Here is a 20,408-nt window from a genome sequence, read left to right as displayed (position 1 = left end):
TATTTTTACTGCAACTCCCCAGATAAGAAAGCAAAATTTATACCTAAAAATAAATCCAAGCACACATCATACATGATTTAAAATCTAACACTATGAACACTATAGCAAAAGACAATGAAATGTACCAATAGAAAATCTAAAGGTAAATGCAGAATAGCAATAACAACCTATTTTTTAGATAAGCCATGCCTTGGAGGACATGAGGATTCACTGGAAGAAACAGTTTTAGGAGATGTAATACAAGAAGAAAAGCCTGGAGAGAAGGCCCTCCTGGGCACTCTTGCCATTATCAACGGAAATAAACAGTCAGCTATTAATCGTGTTTACATTTGCATGAGAGTCACATTTATCTTTTATATTATGCTTTACCAATGGTGAGATGAGAGAGAAGTATGCAAAGACAGAAACTAAGGAGTAAGATAAAAGCACAATAGGCAAAGGGCAAGAGGCAAGAGGCAAGAAACTAAACACAGATATATTCATATTCACCAAAACCACCTTATCATTCCCCTCAGCTTGACGGCATTTTATACTGAATTCTTTCTGCCTCTAGGCTCCTGATTTCCCTTCTCTTAGAGTACTTCCTTTTGAAAACTTATAATTATAAATCTTTTTCCTGCCCCTTTGGGATGTAAATCTTTTTTTTTTTTTTTTTTTTTTTTTAAGTCTGTTGCCAATTTTAGGAGCCAGGAATGTCTTTCTGAAGGACCTGGGAGCGATCTGTTTGAGGAGATGTCATCATCAAGGAAGACAGTCCTTCCACGTCTCAGTTTCTGTGGAAGAGTAGGAGCCTAACTTCCCCTGGGGATGCCTTGCCCCAAGTAGTAAAATTGCCTCCTGTCATGAAGATATGAGAAAGCTTACTTTTCCTTTGGGTAAAGCCAACTAGCGAACACAGATGGCCTATGATCTAATCCAGCTCTTAAAACCCTACTGTTTGTTTCCGTGGGGTTGAATTCAGACTCAGTTCTGGCTTCTTTTCTCTATTGCAGTAGCCTGAATAAAATCTTATTTTTTGTTTAATATTGTCCGATGTATTTTTCGCTTTGACATGTGTAATAAATATATCCCTCCATACCTTTCTTCCTTCTGTTTTTATCTTAATGGATAAAACATTGGAGCATGGAAGAATGTAAACAAATATTAAACTGGTGGCAATCTCTGCTGTATAATACACCAGCTGTGTATCCTGAGACAACTTATTTGATGTCTTTGAGACTTTTTCTCTTAAGTTATAAAATGAACTCTCTTGCAGTGTGGTTATAAGAATAAGTGGAAAGTTCCTGGCACAAAACGATCAATAAACAGATCCTGGCCCCATCTTCATTCAGCAACTGTGTTGTGTGGTCTGAGACACATGTTCTAAATGTGATTCTTCATCAGGAATGTTTGGTGTTGGTGATGTTAGTGAGGTGTGTGTGACCAACACAGAGATTTACTGAAAGAAAATATATACCTTCCTCATGGGAAGTTGACTTTGTTTCTGGAATTAGAATAGATTCCGTGTTAAGATGACCTGCCTAAAGTGGGCATTACTTTATTATCCGAATGTCATATAGAGGTCACACACTTGTGGTCAACAACACACCTATTCTAAATAAAATAGACCTTCTGTCTGGTGTTTTATGCTGCATTTTACTTTCTTTACAGATATATATACATTCACATACACACGTATATATACACGTGTGCATATAAATATACACCCATTTATGCATATGTATATATCACGTGAAAAGCAAAGCAAATACGGGGTTATGAAAATTTCCCCAAAGCTAGCATACTGATTTTGTAGGAGTAATTAAGTCCAAATCCAACAGGTGTAATGCAGCAGCCCAATTTTACTCAATAGGAAATACAGAGAAACTATTAAGCCATAATAACCATTTCTATGTGGATTTAAATTTTTATTTATAGCAGGTTGTTTTCTTAAGTAAATTTTATTCAAACTATTATGAAAAAAAAACAAAACACTGTTTCTAGAACACCAAATTATGGCATCATGTTTGACCAGAAATACATTGGGGGGTTGGAGTGAGCCTCATTGTTACATCCTTTTACAGGGAATTAAGATCAGTTAACATTCCTGTGTTGAAAATCTACTGTGTGTTAAGACGTGAAAACCTCCCCTAAGTTCCAAGCAGGTGTTCTAACTAGAGTCACTATGTATTTGTCCATCTGTATGAAGCCTTGATTCTATTACCAGGTATGTACCCAAAGGCCAGGGTGTTTTTGGGAACAGTATTGGTTCTATGTCTGACTCTGGCAGGAGAAGTTTAATGCATTAGGTTGAAGTTTTCTGAGAGATTTGGAAACAATGTAGCCATATGACCATCCTTGGCTGTGATTTACCCTTGAACTGGGTTGTGGGGTGTACCAAAATGACCACAGAACATCTGGGATCTGAGAGCAGGTAGCTCCATGTCATACTTTATGGACTTAACAGCACCCTGAAATAAAGAGGTGCCTACAGATAGAGGAAGGAAATCTCTAGTGCATCTGGAGTTAATATTTATCTATCCTAATGATCAATCTGGTTTGAAAAACTTTCCTATTGCACTCCCCAAGGATTAACTGTTTTTTAAAAGAGCTACTGAAAACATTTGACTCCTTTATTTTTTATATTGTCATTTTCCTGGGGTTGAATTTTGATTGGAGTCCCAGGGGCCACAGTATATATTTACATGTGATTAAATTTGTAATGGGGTGATCATTAACTGTACCCACACAAAGATGTCAGAATGTGGCAGAATATTGCCCCCAGTGAATTACTCCTACCACCTTTCAAGGTATTTAACTAACGTAATTAATTAGTGGCAGATCCAATTTTCCTCTGGTAAAGTTATATAGCTCAATATCAGTGGGCTGAATAAATGTCCATTTCAATGGCAGAAGGAAACTCTCTTGTTAAAAACTAAGCTTGTAAGATGCCACCCACAATTTTTATGATACTTCCTGATAGTTCTTGACACCTTGTGTCTTCTTCTCTGTCTCTTCTTTTTCTTCCTCTTCTTCCTCTTTGTCTTCCTGCTCCTCTTTCCCCCATCTCCTCCTTCTACTTCTCTACCACACGGATAAGATGTAAATATACATCATATACTAGATACAACATATACTAGGCTAAGCTCTTTATGAGCATTATCTAATTTACTTTTCATTCAAATTTCTATGAAGTAGGGACTCTCACCATAACCATTACACATATAAAAATTAAAGATATCTGCAAATTTCAGAACGCTAAAAAGTTTGCAAATTATCTTTCTAAACCTAGAGCCTGAGTCTTTAACCATTATGCTTTGCCACCTCTCATCTCAAAGCATGTCTGAACTCTTTGATGCAGAGGTCTTGATACATGCAGAAGTGATTAATAAGCTTCGTGTTTTATAGTAGCATTAATGTATAGAGAATAAGACTGTCTTATTAATGCACAGAAGAAATTTTCTTAACTAAAAGTAACAAATCAAGTGTCAACATAGGAAGGAAAATCCTGATATATTTGCTATTATTGTTAATAAATATTTTAGTGCATTTTAAAATTGCTAATTACATGAAGTATTTTGGGGGTAGGGGGAGACCAAAATTACCAAGGAATTAAAACTCACCTAGCAAGGACTGGAACTTCTGCTTCTGACCTTGATTCCATAGCTGGAAATAGACTCTCCCTCCTACTGTTAACAGTGAGAAAGGAGAACAAAATATGGGAAATAAATGTTTTCAGATATTGATCCACTGGTAGTATAAGACTATGGTCTCTGATAGCAGGGAAACTAATAATGTCAGTCCTACAATTATCCTGGTGAGGAATATTCTGCAAATCACTGTCTGAGGGGTCAAAAGTAACCCAGTAGAACTTGGCAGATAATGGGGTGACTGGGTGGTCAGTCCGTTAAGCGTCCAACTCTTGGTATTGACTCAGGTCATGATCTCATGGTTCCTGGGATCAAGCCCCACTGTTATCACAGAACCAAGTTGGGATTGTCTTTTTCTTCCTCTCTCTCCACCCCTCCCCCACTCTCACTCATTCTCTCTCTCTCAAAATAAATAAACATTAAAAAAAGAATTTTGCAGATATAGTGAGTTGAACACTGACATAGAGTTTAGAATTCAGGATAGTAGAGGCAGGTAGAATTTGAGTTGCTGAATGCTAGAGATTTCTTCCTAGGGAAAGAATACCAGAAATCGACACTTGAGTCCCTCGACTTTTGGATTAAGTACTAAGAAACCTCATGTGAAAATCCATAGTGCTAGGCAAAAGATTATCAAACAGCTGCAAGCTGAACATTCCTAACTTTCACACAGGGCTGGAAGGCGTTGAGATTCCAACTAGTCAGAGTGAGGAATCATTGCTAAACATCTAGCACATTTAAGAGAAGCCCAAGGAAGGTTTGTAATGTCAAATAAAGGCTACTCTATCCTAATACAACTAAAACATTAATCTTGAGAGTATGAAATTGTTCCACAAGTAATTTAATTGCATTTTAGATCAAAGTCCAATGACCTATAAACCTGGGTAGAAAATAAAATCAAACACAAACTTCAGAAAACTCACAACATATGCAACCAATCAAAAATGAGTAAACATAAGAAGAAATTAAAAATGTCACCCATAACAAAGAGTAAAATCAATCATTAGAAACCTACTAATAATGAGAGACAGGCTTGGATATGCAGAGAAATATTTTACCATATCTGTTATAAATATAATCAAGGAATTAAAGACAAAGTATAAATAGAATTTGAGGAAATGGGTAATTTTAAAAGGTAATCTTACAGAATTTCTAGAATTGAAATATATCATATCTTAAAATTAAAAAAAAAAACCAATAACATTCCCAGATTAGACAGACACAGCAGAAAAAAAAAAAAAAAAAAAAAAAAAGAACAATGTACCTGACCTCATAGTTATAGAAACTCTCCAAATTGAAGCAGTCAGGAAATATACATGACCAAAAATAAGCAAAGAATCTGTGACAACAGCACATTTTTCATATATGTATAATTGGAGTCCAAGAAGGAGAGGAGAGATGTGTGGGGTTAGACACAAAAAAGAAAGGAGGAGAAAGAGAAGGGGAAGAGGCGGACGAAGAGGAACAGGAAGGAAGGAAGAAGAAGAAAAGAAGGAGAAGAAAAGGAAGAAAGGATAGAAGGGCCAATTTAAAATTAATTAAATCACCATTAATCTACATAACCAAGATATTAAAATAACTTGAACCAAGAAAATCATCATAGGGAGGTCATATCATAATAAGATTAAAAAAATAAAGATGAAAACTTAAAAGAAGTCTGAGGGGAAATTAAAACATTATTCACAGGGGAATGAAGATTAAAATTGCACCTGGGTAAAGTCAGGGAGAGTGGCAGAAAAAGGACTTCTAAAAGTTCTTTCCTCCCTGAAGTAATGAGCACAGTGGAAAAAATTGTGAAAATCAATATTTTCAGAGCTCTGGGAATTAAGCAAATGCCTATAACTATCTGAGTGGTATTTATTAGACAGAAAGAACTTTGGTAATAATAATGAACTTTATTGCATTTAACTTGCCCTATTACCATCTCTCTCTCTTTGCCTCTGCTGTAGCCTTGAGAATCAGCATCCCCACAATCCAGGAGGTCAGCAGCACTGGATGGGACAGAATGGGACTGGAGCTTCTCCTAAGCACCATTCCCAAAGAACTGCTATTTGATCTGGCTAGAAGTTCCCTATTAAACCTAACTCGTTTGTCTTTATTGGACCCGGCTCGGAGTTAAAACCACATGAACATACTTTCTCCCAGGGGTGTTTGTAAAAGAAAAAAAAAGTGTCAATTGTTTAATATCAAATAGGCTTGATATGATAAGAAAGGGGTACAGTGGGGCTCCTGAGTGGCTCAGTCGGTTAAGTGTCCAACTCTTGATTTCAGCTCAGGTCATGGTCTCACAGTTTGTGGGTTTGAGCACTGTGTCAGGCTCCACACTCGCAGTGCAGAGCCTGCTTGGGATTCTCTCTGTACCTTTCTCTCTCTGCTCCTGCCCCACTCTCATTCTCTCTCTCTCTCTCTCTCTCTCTCTCACAAAATAAATGGATAAACTTAAAAAAAAAAAAAGAAATGGGGCACAAAATAAGCATTCACCAAAGAATAAAAATAATACAATAAAAGAAAATGCTGGTGGGATAGATGACTAGATGTTCACAGGGGGCTGTGAAAATCTCAGACACATTTTTGGGAACTTAAAAGGCTACACACATACCACAGGGATTTTTCATGCCCAGGGCTGAGCACATGTGCAGGAAAAGACCTGAAAAGTCCCTACCCTCTCACCTCTGGCTGACCTTGAGACTCTAATCAAGAAATTAAGACTCAGGCAGAGGTATAAACTTCCTGCCTAAGCATCAGAGATATGCACTAACACACATAAAGAACCCATAAGCAAAGTCTAGCAGGGTTAATTGCAGTCTTCACTACTCTACTTTCCATAATGTACAGAACAACTAGATGGAAGATCAATAAGGAAAAACAAAACTGGGACCACAGTATAGACTAACTAGACCTAACAGACATGTATCTATATAACATTCTACCCAATGACAGCAGGATTCTTCAAAATAATCCATGTCAGGTCATTTAAAAATTCAATAATTTGAAATTCAATAAATTCAATAATCTGAAATCATACAAAGTATGTTAACCAACCACAATGAAATCTAATTAGGAATCAGTAACAAAAGGGAATTTGGGAAATTCACAAATATGGGAAAAATCATACAATGCACTCCTAAGTAACCAATGACTCGAAAAATGAGAACAATCAGAAAATATTTTGATATAAATGAAAGTGAAGACACAACATACCAAAACTTATTGGATGCAGCAAAACCAGATACAGAAGAGCAAACTGAACTTAAAGCAAGGCAAAGGGAGGCAGTAATAAAGATTCAAGTGCGAATGAGGGGAATAGAGAATAGAAACACATACAGAAAATTCGTTAAACTGAAAGGTTGCTTTTGGAAAAGATCAACAACTCTACATGGTAGGTCTATTTGAACCTTCATTTCGTGGATGCAGAAAACAAAATCCTGAAAAGATCTACAGTTTGACCAAGGTCTTTTTGGAGAGTGTCAGAGTCAGAATCTGAACAAAGGTGGTCTGACCGCCAAACTACACAGTACCTCCTGTGACTGAGCCAAGTAACCGTGGCCATGGATTTCAGGGACACAATGCTAAGATCAGAGATACTGGAAAGGCATGATGTCAGTAAGAGTAAATGAAGATCTACACAACTGTTCTGAGGATGGAAAGAAATTATACTCAATGGGAGGCAGGAACCATGTTTTCAACAGTTTCCCTCCTGCCTGTCCCATAAACTTGTGTTGACCAATTGGCTTCATAAATCACAAGCTGGCACCCTCCCATTGAGATTGATTTCTTTATCTTTAAATCTGTGGCTCGGGAATATCTGTTCTTAGGAAGAGAATTCCTTCCTAGTTCCATATTCAGTTACCCTGTAAGGTATCTTCTTTATAAAGAAAATGGATTCTTCTACTCCTGAGCTGACAAGCTAAATTAGATTCTTCATTATATAAAAGAGTTACAAGTTGTGCAATAATTTATGCTGAAGAATTTATCCCACTAAGGCCCTCCCTGCCACACACAAAATTTAATGTTCTGGCCTTTTCACAAACTTTGGGGAGGAGGGCTTTCTCTGTTTGTAGAGGCTGGGGGGCATGTCCAGATCTGCCCAAGAATAACTATTCCTGCTGTGAGCATTCTGTTTGCATTATGACTTCATTTGGTACTGCAATATAATATGTACATACCAATTTTCAGTTTCTCTAGGAACATTATTTGGTGCCCAAGCTTAGTGTAACTGTCAAAAGTGTTCATGACTCAGGAATCAAGTTACAGTTTCCTGCTTAGAGTACTCAAATCATAAAACTAAAGGCAAATAGGACTGGCTTTTTTTTTTTCACACATTTTTCACTCATATCCACTACCACTTCTCGCTTTCATTGAAAAAAAAATGTTTTTCTGTTTATGTTATGGCAGAGTTTATCAGGAAAAGAAGGTGATAGCAAATCCATTTCCTGATGATTGGAAAGCTCCATACAGGTAGTTAATATTCCTGGTAAGTGCCCCAGGATATTTAGGTTGGACAAAAATAAACTAATAGGCTGTTTAGGACAGAGGGCTATCATTTAAGCAAAATAGTCCTCATAGCCAAGGCCATGACCTCTGTAAGGTTGCTGTGGATGGTTATATAAGGTTTTTTGGTTTTTTGTTTTTTTTTTTTTTTTTTACTACTGCACAAAAACAACAGGTTAAGGGGTGGGCAAGTGGAGACTATAAGATATTCTGTGCTCCTTTGATGAGTCCTATACTTACAGGGCAACCAGAGGGAATATCTTTATTTTAATTTGCACAATGGTGCTATAAGGACAAGAATAGGCTGAACTTTGCATCTCCAAATCAGTTGTTAATTTGTCGTCTTCATCCATATGTGCTGCCACAACGAAATACCACAGATTGGGTCCCTTATAAACAACTGAAATATATTTCTGACCGTTGTGGAGGCTAGAAGCACAAGATCAAGGTGCCAGCATGGTAGATAGAGGGCCCTCTTCTGGGTTGAAGATTTGTATATCTTCTCTTGGCAGAAGGGGCAAAGGAGAGATGTGGGGCGTCTTTTATAAAGCCATTAATTCCCTTCACAAGGGCTCTATCCTTATGGCTTCATCCTGTCTCTCAGGCTCCACTTCCTAAAACCCTCCTGGCAGGTTAAGTTTTCAACATGAATTTTGGGGAGGGGTGCAGACATAAATATTCAGAACATAGCATTTGTTAAAGAAGAAGTATCTTTTTACTTGCAAGTACTAAAAAGGTACGGTAAGGACAAGATGGTGGTTGGGCTTTAAATAGAACCATCAACATACTCAAGATGATCTCTCTCTCTCTCTCTCTCTCTCTCTCTCTCTCTCACACACACACACACACACACACACACACACACACACACGTGCATGCATGCACACCCATTTGTCTCTGTGTGTCAACTTCATTCTTCTCTCCTACCACAGAGCAGCTGTTTACACCTGGTTAAACATGAAAGTGATAATAGCTTCCAAGTCTCACATCTTACAGATGCAAATAGAGAAAGTGATCTAATGATCTCCCTTGTTCCAAGATCAAAAATCTTGTCTAGGAGACTCATTTGTTAAACTTAGTTCAAGGTCTATTCCTGAGCCAATCAAATATGGCCAGAAGGTATATACAGATATTTTCTAGGGGGAAAAATGTCTCTAGAAACTACAGATTGAGCTAAGGAGGAGTATTCCAAGAAGTAGATTGCTATTCTAATAAATATTAAATATCAGACACAGCAATAAGATCCAATGAGACTGCCTAAATTGGGAGAAGCCCGAATCATTGACATTCATTAATTTACCTTCATTTAAAGCAAAGGATAAAAAAGAGCAGCCTACTATACTAACTCTCCCAAAGGCATCAATAGTTCAGCCCTGAAGTCACTTTGAAATCTTAATCTCAAATCTCTCTTCTCACATTTTATTCTATTTATATCCTAGTCACACACAGCTCTCACCCTCAGGCTCAATTCATGCCTCACCTCCCTCATGAAGCTTCCCCCCAAGTATTATATCTTATCTTCTCTATATTCCCATGAACACTGACAACGGGATTCACAAATTGCTTTCCTTAATCATATACTGTCTCTGTTGCTCATTAACTATTTTGGGCTATCATTCATCTCCCCAAAAGAACTATAAGCTCCATAAATCTTGTATAATGACTATTATTGGTACACTAACAACTAAAATTACCTTTATTCTGCCTCTTACAGCAAATAGCACTGTGCTGAGTGTACTCTTGGTAAACATATGAATAGGAACAAATTTGGGGAAGATAACATTAACACTAATTGTGCAAAGCACATTGAAGATCCTCAAAGTAAGCAGAACAGATGAGTGGCAGGGGCATAGTCTCTTTCTTGAGACATAAATGGGCTAATAACTACTGAATAATATGTTAAGGGATAAACTCAAACACCCAGTATTTGGAAAATGCTTAAACTTGGAATAAGGAATCAGAATTCTATTTTGCCTTTTCCTTTCCTTATTTATGGAGTGTCTCAGAAGCAAAGGTAGTTAATAAAATTTATGGAGAAAAATAATTTATTTTCTAGAAAAATGGAGTTTCTGCATTAACACAAAATCCCAAGCATAAGGCTTGTCAACTCAGACCATGAAAATGGCTGGCAAACAAGCTCACTAATTTGGCTAACAGAAATGACCAACAATGGAATTGGGTAAAACCTTGCTTGCAAAGTGTACTTTAAAGCCACAACAAATAAAATCTGAATTAACTAAGTTAATATTCAAGGAGAGACCTTTGTTAATGAACTAAGGGTGAACACATGCCATTTGTGAATTCTCTGTTACAATATAATTTATGCTTTAAGAGTAATTCAAAGAGACTTGTATTTGGAAAGTAAATTTTCTCTTCCATCGTTGTTTACATTATTGTTTGTTGAATTCACTTATTGAATATTTTCCCACATAGTGTATATTGCACTTGTTAAAAAATTCATTCACATTCATTCATGATCCCATCTGTAAAAAAAACAAAAAAAAACAAAAAAACAAAACAAAACAACAAAAGAAAACACAACAACAACAACAAAAACATGACCATGACTCCCTTTCAGAAGAAAACAATGTAAGGTTTAAAATGCTCCCAGATTTGCCTCAGCTTGCAGTGTAAATACGGAACACAGCGGGAGCAGAAATCCATACGTGAGATGTCTTTCTGATACCTCTAATGAACTAACTACTGGCCTGAACAGCAACACTTCCAAGTCAGTAATATTTCAAAAAAGTTAAGATTTTACTATATTTGAGTTTTTAAAGAGAAAAATATAAGCTGATGTGCCCAGAGGTGAAACAATCACCCAGACAAAAGATACCTCATCTCCTCCAGATTAATGCCATAGATGTTAGGTGCAATGTTTACTAGACGTCTGCACAGAAAAGACACCTGATTTGGGCTGAGCTTGGCTGCAATTACAAGCTATTTTTTGTATCATTTACCTGGTTTACTTGAAAATGCATATAGATAATAGACACATATTGTCTGTCTCTCTCCTTTCTGAAATGATAGAATCACACACTTGTAACCAAATGGATAAACGGGTGAAGTTTGGGGCTTACACTGCAGAATCCTCCCTCCTTACCCTTTCATGTACACCACGTTTGCAGAGGGATGTTTATGGAAGAAATTGGATTCACTGTTTGCATACAGAAATATATTTAGCTGGTGGCTGTAAGCGTAGGTCCAATTAACTCTTTTAACAATATGGGTGAAATGAGGTTATTGGATTATGTTTGTAGCCAATTATAATTGTTTTGGTTGAATACTCCCTCTTGTAACCTTATTTACAGTTAAGAAAACAGCGTTGAAAAATATTCCTTAGCATGGAAGAAAAAAGCCTAGGGAAAAATTGAAAGAATAATTTCTTTTCTCTAGATCATGAAACATGACCTCTTATTTATGTTTGGGCACAAAGGAAAGCCTACTTTTTCAGAAATAAAAATAAAAATGCCAGACATGAAACATTTTGAATACATGTCATTATCTTCATTATCATCATTATCTCTATCTCATCATAAAAAGGAATGTCATAGATGGGAAACAGTGCGATTCAAAGCGAGGAACACAAGACTGGGACCAAGTCGACCTCAGTTCTAATGTTAGCCCTGCAGCTAGTGAGCCACAACCTCTCTGAATTTAATGTCCTTCATCTAGAAAGTACAAATAATAAGACTGTTATCACAATGATCAAATGAGGAAATGTTCATGATGTGCTTTAAAAACCAAAAATCATAAGGCATTGGTTGTGAAAAGAGTATTGATAAATAGGTATTTCCTCTAAAGTTACTTTAAACTATGGTGCCAGGAGATTTTATTCCATGTATTAAAATTATCCTGGGGCACCTGGATGGCTCAGTCAGTTAAGCTCAGTCAGTTGAGCACCCTACTTCGTTCGGCTCAGGTCATGATCTCACAGTTCATGAGTTCGAGCCCCACATAGGACTGTGTGCTGACAGCTCAGAGCCTGGAGCCTGTTTCTGCTTTGGATTCTGTGTCTCCCTCTGTCTCTGCCCCTCCCCTGCTCATATTCTCTCTCTGTCTCTCTGTCTCTGTCTCTGTCTCTCTCTCTCTCTCTCTCAAGAAATAAATAAACACTAAAGGAAAATGTAAAAATTATCCCTAGGGTAATACTAAGACAATTTTTGTCAACTCATCACCCTCTTTCCTTACCTATTGCAAATATCTTGTGAATGGGATTTCCTAAAGGCATGAGAAAGTCCATGCTACTTGATTGGAAAAGCAAAATCACTGGAATGAATGGATCACCATGAGAAGAACAAGTGACTCTTTCAAAAACTAGAATCAAATGTCCAAGACCTGGCAAGTAAGTGACTAGTAATCTCAGAATCTGTTAAAAAATGTAGGTTTCATTATTTTACGGGTATGATGAGGTCAATACATCAGGAGACAATTGCACTTAACAAATAATTTGTTATTCAGAGTTCCCAAAAAGAAGGGGCATGCCACACCTCCTGGGGCCACAGGGGAACCAATGGGGTCAGTGCAGAGGCAGAGGGATTACTCTTGGGAATGAATACAGTCTGTAGAACTAGTCCCCAACCCAGCTCTCTCATAGAGAAACCCAGGTTAGAAACTACAGATTATTCAGTGGCACCTGGATGGCTCAGTCAGTGAAGCATCCGACTTTAGCTCGTGAGTTCCAGCCCTGCATCGGGCTCCGTGCTGACAGCTCAGAGCCTCCATGCTGACAGCTCTGCCCCTTCCCCACTTGCACTCCTTCCCCCCACCTCTCTCTCTCTTAACATTAAATAAACATTAAAAAAAAAAGTAAAGATTATTCAGAGCAAACCCATAGCCACTATTAGGGGAAACTTCAAGGAGAAGTTATACTGGCAGTGAGGCAATAACATCTTTTATTTAAATATAGAAAACACTGATAAGTCTTTTCCATAGAGCTAGTTAAGTCTACGTATCCATGTATGCATGTATGTATTGCCCTGTAAGTAGAAATGGTGGTTACATGGCATTTGACAAGAACTGATTTACCTGTAATTTATCTCTATTAATCATAAAGGGTATATTAATAAGAATCAGGATAGCTAAGTATCTGGCTCTTACAGTTTCATGAGGAATATTTATAAAAGGACTATTTCAGAAAGTATGTAGTTCTACATACGTGCATCACTTCACGACCTGCCATAGTTCCCGGAGGGAGTGGCCCAATTTACCTTGTCACACATCCATAGTCTCATAGCTAATAAGTGGCTAAGTGAATATTTAAACCTCAGCAGTCTGTTTACAGGGTCTGTGCAGGGAATCTCCAGTCCACACTGTATTGTTCCATCTGATCTTCATATCAACCCAATTATTCTCTCTGGTATTTGGGTGTTGTATGATTTATCATACAAATGGGGACACTTCTGAGAGCGAAACTGAGCAGTATTAAAAACTATGTTGGAAAAACAACCATGAAAAGGGCTGCCTTATTTGAACAAGGACTAAGTTCTCCTGATTATTACTGATGTGCAATCTGAGGCCTGGAGATGCCTGGTTCATTGGTGCCAGAGCCGGGACCAACCAGGTTTCCATGGTCCTCATCAGGGCCACCCCACCTCACTTCTATGGTGTCCTGCCTCCCCTTTCCCAGCTGACACTGGTACTCACAAAACACAAACCCAAACTGCCATAAGGAGAAATCTAATCTACACCTTCAATTACAGTTGATGAAGAAGTGAGGCCAAGAAGGTAAAGGGATGAGGACAGATTTCTTGACTTAAGAAAAGGAAACAATCTGTTGCAAAGACAAGAATCTCCTTTTGGCTCTAGGTCACTGTTCACATTCAGGCCTGTATTTGTAGTATCTACTCCTGACACCATATTCCTAGGAACAGAAAATCAGACAACTGACCATGACATTGCTGGTGTCCTCTCTGTTAACTCTGGTGCTTGGCAGGTGACCTAGCAGAAGAAATGCACCATGTCACATCTCAGTGCTTGTCACTTGGGGGGAACTGAGGATTTGAACATTCAGAAGGACCACTCATCTCTGTGCATGGGACTGTGGTAAAATGGCACGGGTCTGTGGCCAACATCTTGTGACATTCACAGAGTCTCTGACACGGAAGAACAGGGTGATAAGAACGTTACATCTCCAACATCAGTGGAAAAGACTGTGCTTTGTCACTTGTGTGTGCCAATGTGGCATTGTTGGCAGGCCAAAGGATCTGGGAATTGTCTTTAAGATCAAAATGTCAAGGTCTACTTCTTAATACCAGTATAATGATTAATAGAATGGATTTGGAAATAGCGTAACCTGGATTTGTAGCCTCATTTTGACACTTACTAGTGGTGTGACCATCAATGACTTATTTAAAATTTCAAATCCTCATCAAAAAATGGGGATAATGACTATTCATATTTCATAGGACTATTTGAGGATTAAGTGGTATAAAGCATGCAAAGTACTTCAAATAGAACTTTGGTTATTTTTATTAATAATTTTTAAGTTCAGTATAAAATTTAGGTGAACCCAGGGAACATTTTTCAGGAGCTGAATAAAACAACAATATACATTTTTTTAGTCTTAAGGAACAGGATGTTTTAGTTTTTTTTTTTTTTTTTTCAATGGTTTAGAGAGGGTATCAATCTTTTCTGACATTCTGTCAGACTTAATTGTCAGAGCATGCACATAACAAAGGCATGGAAATCAAGGGGGAACAATGTCTGTCTCTCTCACAAACACAGACACACAAACAGACACACAATGTTTTTTCAGAAAGATTTTATAGGAATTTGGAGACATATCTTATTATCCTTAAAATACATCAAAGTATATTCTTAAAACAAGGACATTCTATCACATAACCAAAGTACAACTGGCCCAATAATGAAATGTAATGTTATATAATAATATTATGCAACCCATAGTCTGTATTCAAATGTCTCCAATTTCTGGAATAGTTATCTTTATAACTTTATTTATATGTTTGCTTCCTGGTCTAGTATATAAGTCAGGATCACAAACAGCATTTAGTGGCATGGCTCTTTAGTCTCATTTATTCTGTAAAATTCTTCAATCTATTTTCATCTTCCATGAACTTGACATTTTTTTGATTAGTCTAGTTCTTTTGTAGAATATCCATGAATTTGTGCTTGTCTGATGCTTCACTCATAAATAGATTTGTATTATGCATTTTTGGCAATAAAACTATATTGGCAAAGCCTCAGGTGGGTCTCTCTTGGTCTGTATCACGTGGCCCTGTTGCCCTGCAGCCACACCTCTCCCATCCCTCTCTCTAAACTCTGCACTCCTGCCATATTGAGCTATTTCATGCTTCTCACCGTATCAGAGTCTCTGTGTCATATGCCTCTGCCTAGAACACTTTCCTCTGCCTGTCCCTTTGTCATCTCTCATTCTCCATTATTCTTCTTTCTGATCTGAGCTCCAAGGTCTCTCCTTCCCCAGAGAACATCTCCTTAGACAATGTTACATTCCCACCCCCACCCCTCTTTCCCTATGGCACTTATATCTTTTGTAATTGTGTGTCTATGTCCACTTTGGGTCTGTGAGCTCCCTGAGGAGACGGGGTACTGTGTCACACAACCTTCTATACCCCCATTTAGGCTATTGCTCAAGATACAGAAGGCACAATGGATATGTGTTACATAAATAAGTTATACTTTTACTCCTTTATTGCTTCTGTAATTTCTGATTGACTGGGGTGCTTCACACTGTCTATCACATGGTGCTATTCCTTTTAATAGGTGTTAACAGAAAATAAATTACTATCGATGTAGTTGTTACTTATAAGACTGGACCTTAAGCCCAGCACCATGCTAACAGGGTTTAAGGACAGCCAACTGTAGGAAAAAATTCCAAGAAGTAAACCAATTATTATCATAGGCTTTATCTAATATTGTATCTGTTTTTTCTGCCTTAGATTTTAAGGACATCTATATCATTGAGGCACAATGGTTGCTTGCCCACAAATTATTGGTTAAGCTAATAGTTTGTTAAAAATGCAAGCAAAACTAGGGTCAGAGAGGTGATGAACTTATATAAAGTAAAACAAAAAGAATAAAAGAAAGAAAAGAGTAAATTTTAAATTATTTTAAAAGTTAAAAGATTGAGCTCATTCAACAGTCTAAACACATTACTGCAGCTTGCATATATTTATGATCAATAATTTATTCAATGATATGGCAGAATTCAGCTAAATTATCTTCTAGAGACAACCAACTAGCCCACCCCAGAGACAATCCTCTCCTCAGGAAGAGGTTCTGCAACAAGGTAGACACTGGATGCTCCTTTGTTTCACCTGGATCCAGAATCTTCCCGTCTGCCTGCTCCTCAAGCTCTGAGGGGAATTTTAGATTGATGTCAGTGATTTCATTAAGCTTCCTTGGACATGTCAACATAGAAATTGTCCTTGAAAACACAGCTCCACATGCTGTGGAGAATTTGCTGAGGAACGCCTTTCTATATATAAATATAACACAGCTCTGGTGCTGTGAATGTAGCATCTGTTAGCTGCTTCCCATTGGGTGGACTGCTGATCATGGGGCCAGGGGAGAGACTATGGTGTGGCAGAGTATAGGAAATAAAAAAGAAAAATACTACTGTTCAGTGTAGACCTCTGTGCAGATCAAGAGGCAGCTAGACCATGAAGTCCAATAGGAACTAGGGGTCCATGCCAGATGCTTAGGATTGAGCACAGAACTGGGTTTCTACATTTAATAATGTTAAGTTGAATTAATTAATTCCCTGTCTTGGTTTTGACTCTATAAGAGAGAGGTACTGGCCCTGAAAAAAACTGTCATGTGTAGATACCTGGTAATGTCTTACTACCTGCTCTTTAGCTTGTGGAATACCAACTTTAACCAAAGTACTGTTTAATGTCACCGTATTACCAATGTGGCCATTTTATTGTCAGTGATAAAGCTGAAAATCTCTCAACAAATCACATTACTTTGGGGTTGACAATTGTATTATACAAAAATCCTCTAAAAGCCTTGGTGGTCCAATCGATGCTGACAAACCAAAACAGGAATAACCTGAGTAGTCTGTGGGCACTCAGGGAAGTGACAGGCTCATCAGGAGATAGTTACTGCAGGAAGAGAAAAAAAAAATCAAAGCAGAGGCCAAAGCTGCCATTTCGCTTGTGCAAAATGAACTTTTATTGCTCTGAATATAAAAAGTGATTCTAATGGTTGCCTTTTTTAAAAAGTAGTAATTTAAGCTCTCAGAGAAGAAGGAACTTATGTATAAACTGAAGCTGTACCAACTTTAAACCATGTTATGAACGCATGAAGGAAAATTAGAATGGAGGTTAAATCTATGTGTATCCTGGATTGCATCTTTTCCATTGACCCACAGCAATTCCAAGGACAATGTTTTGATTCAGTCCTAGTCCCTCACAGAGGTAACCTAGTCGGGGAGTAGGGGATGTCTACCTGAAAATGTGACATTTAAATTTGTATTTAGAAGATGAAGACAAGGTAGCTTAGAAAAAAAGGGGAATGAGAAGAGAAAGAGAGATAGAGAGAGAGAGATGGAGGGGGGGGGAGAGAGAGAGAGAGAGAGAAAGAGAGAGAGAGAGAGAGAGAGAGAGAGAGAGAGAGAGAGAGAGGAAATGGGGGATGAGCCCAGGCTCAGGGAACTGAATGTTCTTTGACTGTATTGAGTAAAACCAAAGACCAAAGGGTGAACTGTGGGAACTCCTTGTTCCATTAAAGTGGCCATAGGGAAAACTGACCTCTTCATAGCTTTCTCCACACAAGGAAAACTCCCTACAAATTCCTTTGGCTTCCAGTGTGTTCAACTTACACTACTTGTGGAAGATTCATTTCTCTAATTCCCCTTTGCATGCTGGCTGGAACTTCCTCTCACTTTCTTCCCATTGATTGTGACCACTCTTAATGCTAAGTACTTACTTAGTCCCTTGATATCTTTCTCTTTCTCTCCCCACTAATTCCACCACAAATGCCCATCAATGTTTGCATCTTCCTGAGATTCATCCCATGATTTCCCATTGCCTCATTATTTAATATTTAGGGTGAGCTTATGATTTATCAGCAAAAGTAGGAAACATGAGAGTACATGACTACTACTATTATTCCAAGGAAACAGATGTAAGCCATTATTGTCTCTGGGAAAACTTAAATGTATGGTCACCCCCCTTTCATTGAAAAGACACATATACATAGGTATACACATGCATACACACATATAAATGTAGCAACTTTTTACTATGATCTCTGGACTTTTCATTAACCAGTTAATATATGGTTGACTTGAGCCTCAAGCTAAAATGTCATGTCCTAGAGACTAGATACCCTGTATTATGTCTTTCATTTTCCAATCACTGCTTAACCCTCTGTTAGCAGGTATACAGCAGGTACATAATGAACACCTAGAATGTGATTTTAAAACAAAATAAATGTATGAACTTATGATGATAAATGATTCATGGCTGATTACTATACAATAGTCATTCTTGACCTTAACTGCTCATTGGAATAACCTGATAAATCACACACACACACACACACACACACACACACACACACACACACACGCCTCAGTCCCATCTCCAAAAGTCAGGTATTCTGATTTAATTTGTCATGGGTTTGGCTTGGGTGTCAGGGCTTTTAAACACTGCCAGGTGATTCTGATGTCCAGCCAACATTGTAGACAAGCCCCAGGGAGGTCATTTGTCAAGCACTGTGGTGATGAAAACACATACTTTGTGAATGAAGAGGCCAGGAAAGAACAGCCCTACAGAATCATAGAATACTAGACCTAGAAACCATGTCAGGATTGAAGCATTATTATTAAGCACTCAGACTTTAAGCCAGATTGATTCAGATTCAAGTTACCTGAATAGGATAGATTCTGCTGGACCCAATAACAAGGAAACGGTAATCTGATTTACTTCTCATAGAAAACATTAAAAGGTATTAAATTAGCATAGATTGCCTCCAGCTATTTTAATTTAAAATATGCTCGCTTGTGGTCAGGCATAAATCCAAAATTGCTCTGAAAACATGATCATCAAATTCCTATACTTCTAGTAAATCACTCCATTCCCCCCTGTGGAGGTATGACTTTCATCCAGATGTCAGAACAAGGCAGTGTAGGAAGATGGTTTCTTTCATTGTCTGCCAATTGTGGAGACTGTAAAGCAAACAACAGAGGTTGAACTTCTTGTTTATTGCTTAAATCCAAATCCCTTGATGTTCAACTTACTGATCTGATTCTTGCTCTTCCCTCTAATGGTGCCCTGACATCTCTTCCCCATATATATTCCAGTCATTCAGAGTTGCTATACTGTGCTTCTTTTTGCTTCTGCCAATGAGATCTTACTTAATTGTATCCTAATCATCCTTGACTTAAGGAGACAGGGGTATCAATGAAAATATGTTTCTCTTCATATTGTCATTTTTGTTGCCCACATCTCTTTACCCCATAGAATGTGAGACTTGCAAGGGCAAAGAGCATGATTAATGTTCCTTTATATAGCTCCAAGGATGAGTAGAGAACTGGTCTCTAGTAAGTTCTCAAAAGGGTTGAATCAGTGAAAGAAAGAAAACATATTGATTATACAATGTTAATGGTCAGCAAAACACAAAATTGGATCATTCACATCTATGAGAAAAATGTCCCCTTGTTGATGATGAAAAGGAAAAGATCCCATGCAGAAATAGAAAAAAAAAAAAGTTGATACTTTTATTTTGTTATTTGATATTTTTACTTTTTCCCTTTGTTTGGGAAGAAAGCAAAAACTTGCAGCAAAATGGCTCGCTCATTATGCAAAAAGGCTGTTCTGCCTGAGTAAAGAAAATAAGTTTGCTTAATACAGGAGCTTGAAGCCCTCCTGCTATTACAACAGAAGTAGTAGCATGTTGCTTCCACTGAGAGGGGACAGGAAGGAGGTCATGACTTAGAATCTACTGGTCTCGATATCTATTGGCTGTATAGGCCACGGAAAAATTTTGGCTATGCCTGAACCCCTATTTTCTCATTTTTAAATCAGTTATAACATCTGCTTTATTTGCCTAAGTTGTAAGTGAAGTGACCAGAGTAGTTCAACACATAGGGCAGAAGAATACTTTAGTTTCCTACTCTTCTAAGTCATTCTGGTGCAGGATGTTGATAATGGGGAAGGCTATGCATGTGCAGGTATGGGGGGTGCACTATATGGGATATCTCTGAAACTTCCCCTCAATTTTGGATGACCCTAGAATTTCTCTAAAAATAAATCCTTAAACTCCTAATTTTTTAAAAGTGGATTCCAAAGTATAACACTT

General features: G+C 37.7%; 1 long non-coding RNA gene across 1 annotated transcript in view; it reads right to left on the bottom strand.

Moving 5' to 3' along the window:
* LOC132684927 (uncharacterized) overlaps nucleotides 1-20,408 on the bottom strand; it is a 180,716-nt gene that overhangs the window by 90,901 nt on the left and 69,407 nt on the right. The window contains exon 3 of the long non-coding RNA XR_009612872.2: nucleotides 3,603-3,668. This is a non-coding gene — a long non-coding RNA (uncharacterized LOC132684927). The remainder of the gene's footprint in view (nucleotides 1-3,602; nucleotides 3,669-20,408) is intronic.

This window comes from Panthera onca, chromosome D2, assembly GCF_046562875.1.
Source record: "Panthera onca isolate mPanOnc1 chromosome D2, mPanOnc1 haplotype 2, whole genome shotgun sequence".
Taxonomy (NCBI): Eukaryota; Metazoa; Chordata; class Mammalia; order Carnivora; family Felidae; genus Panthera; species Panthera onca.
The sequence above is the reverse complement of the archived record's forward strand: the minus strand, read 5'-3'. Positions and strand labels throughout refer to the sequence as shown.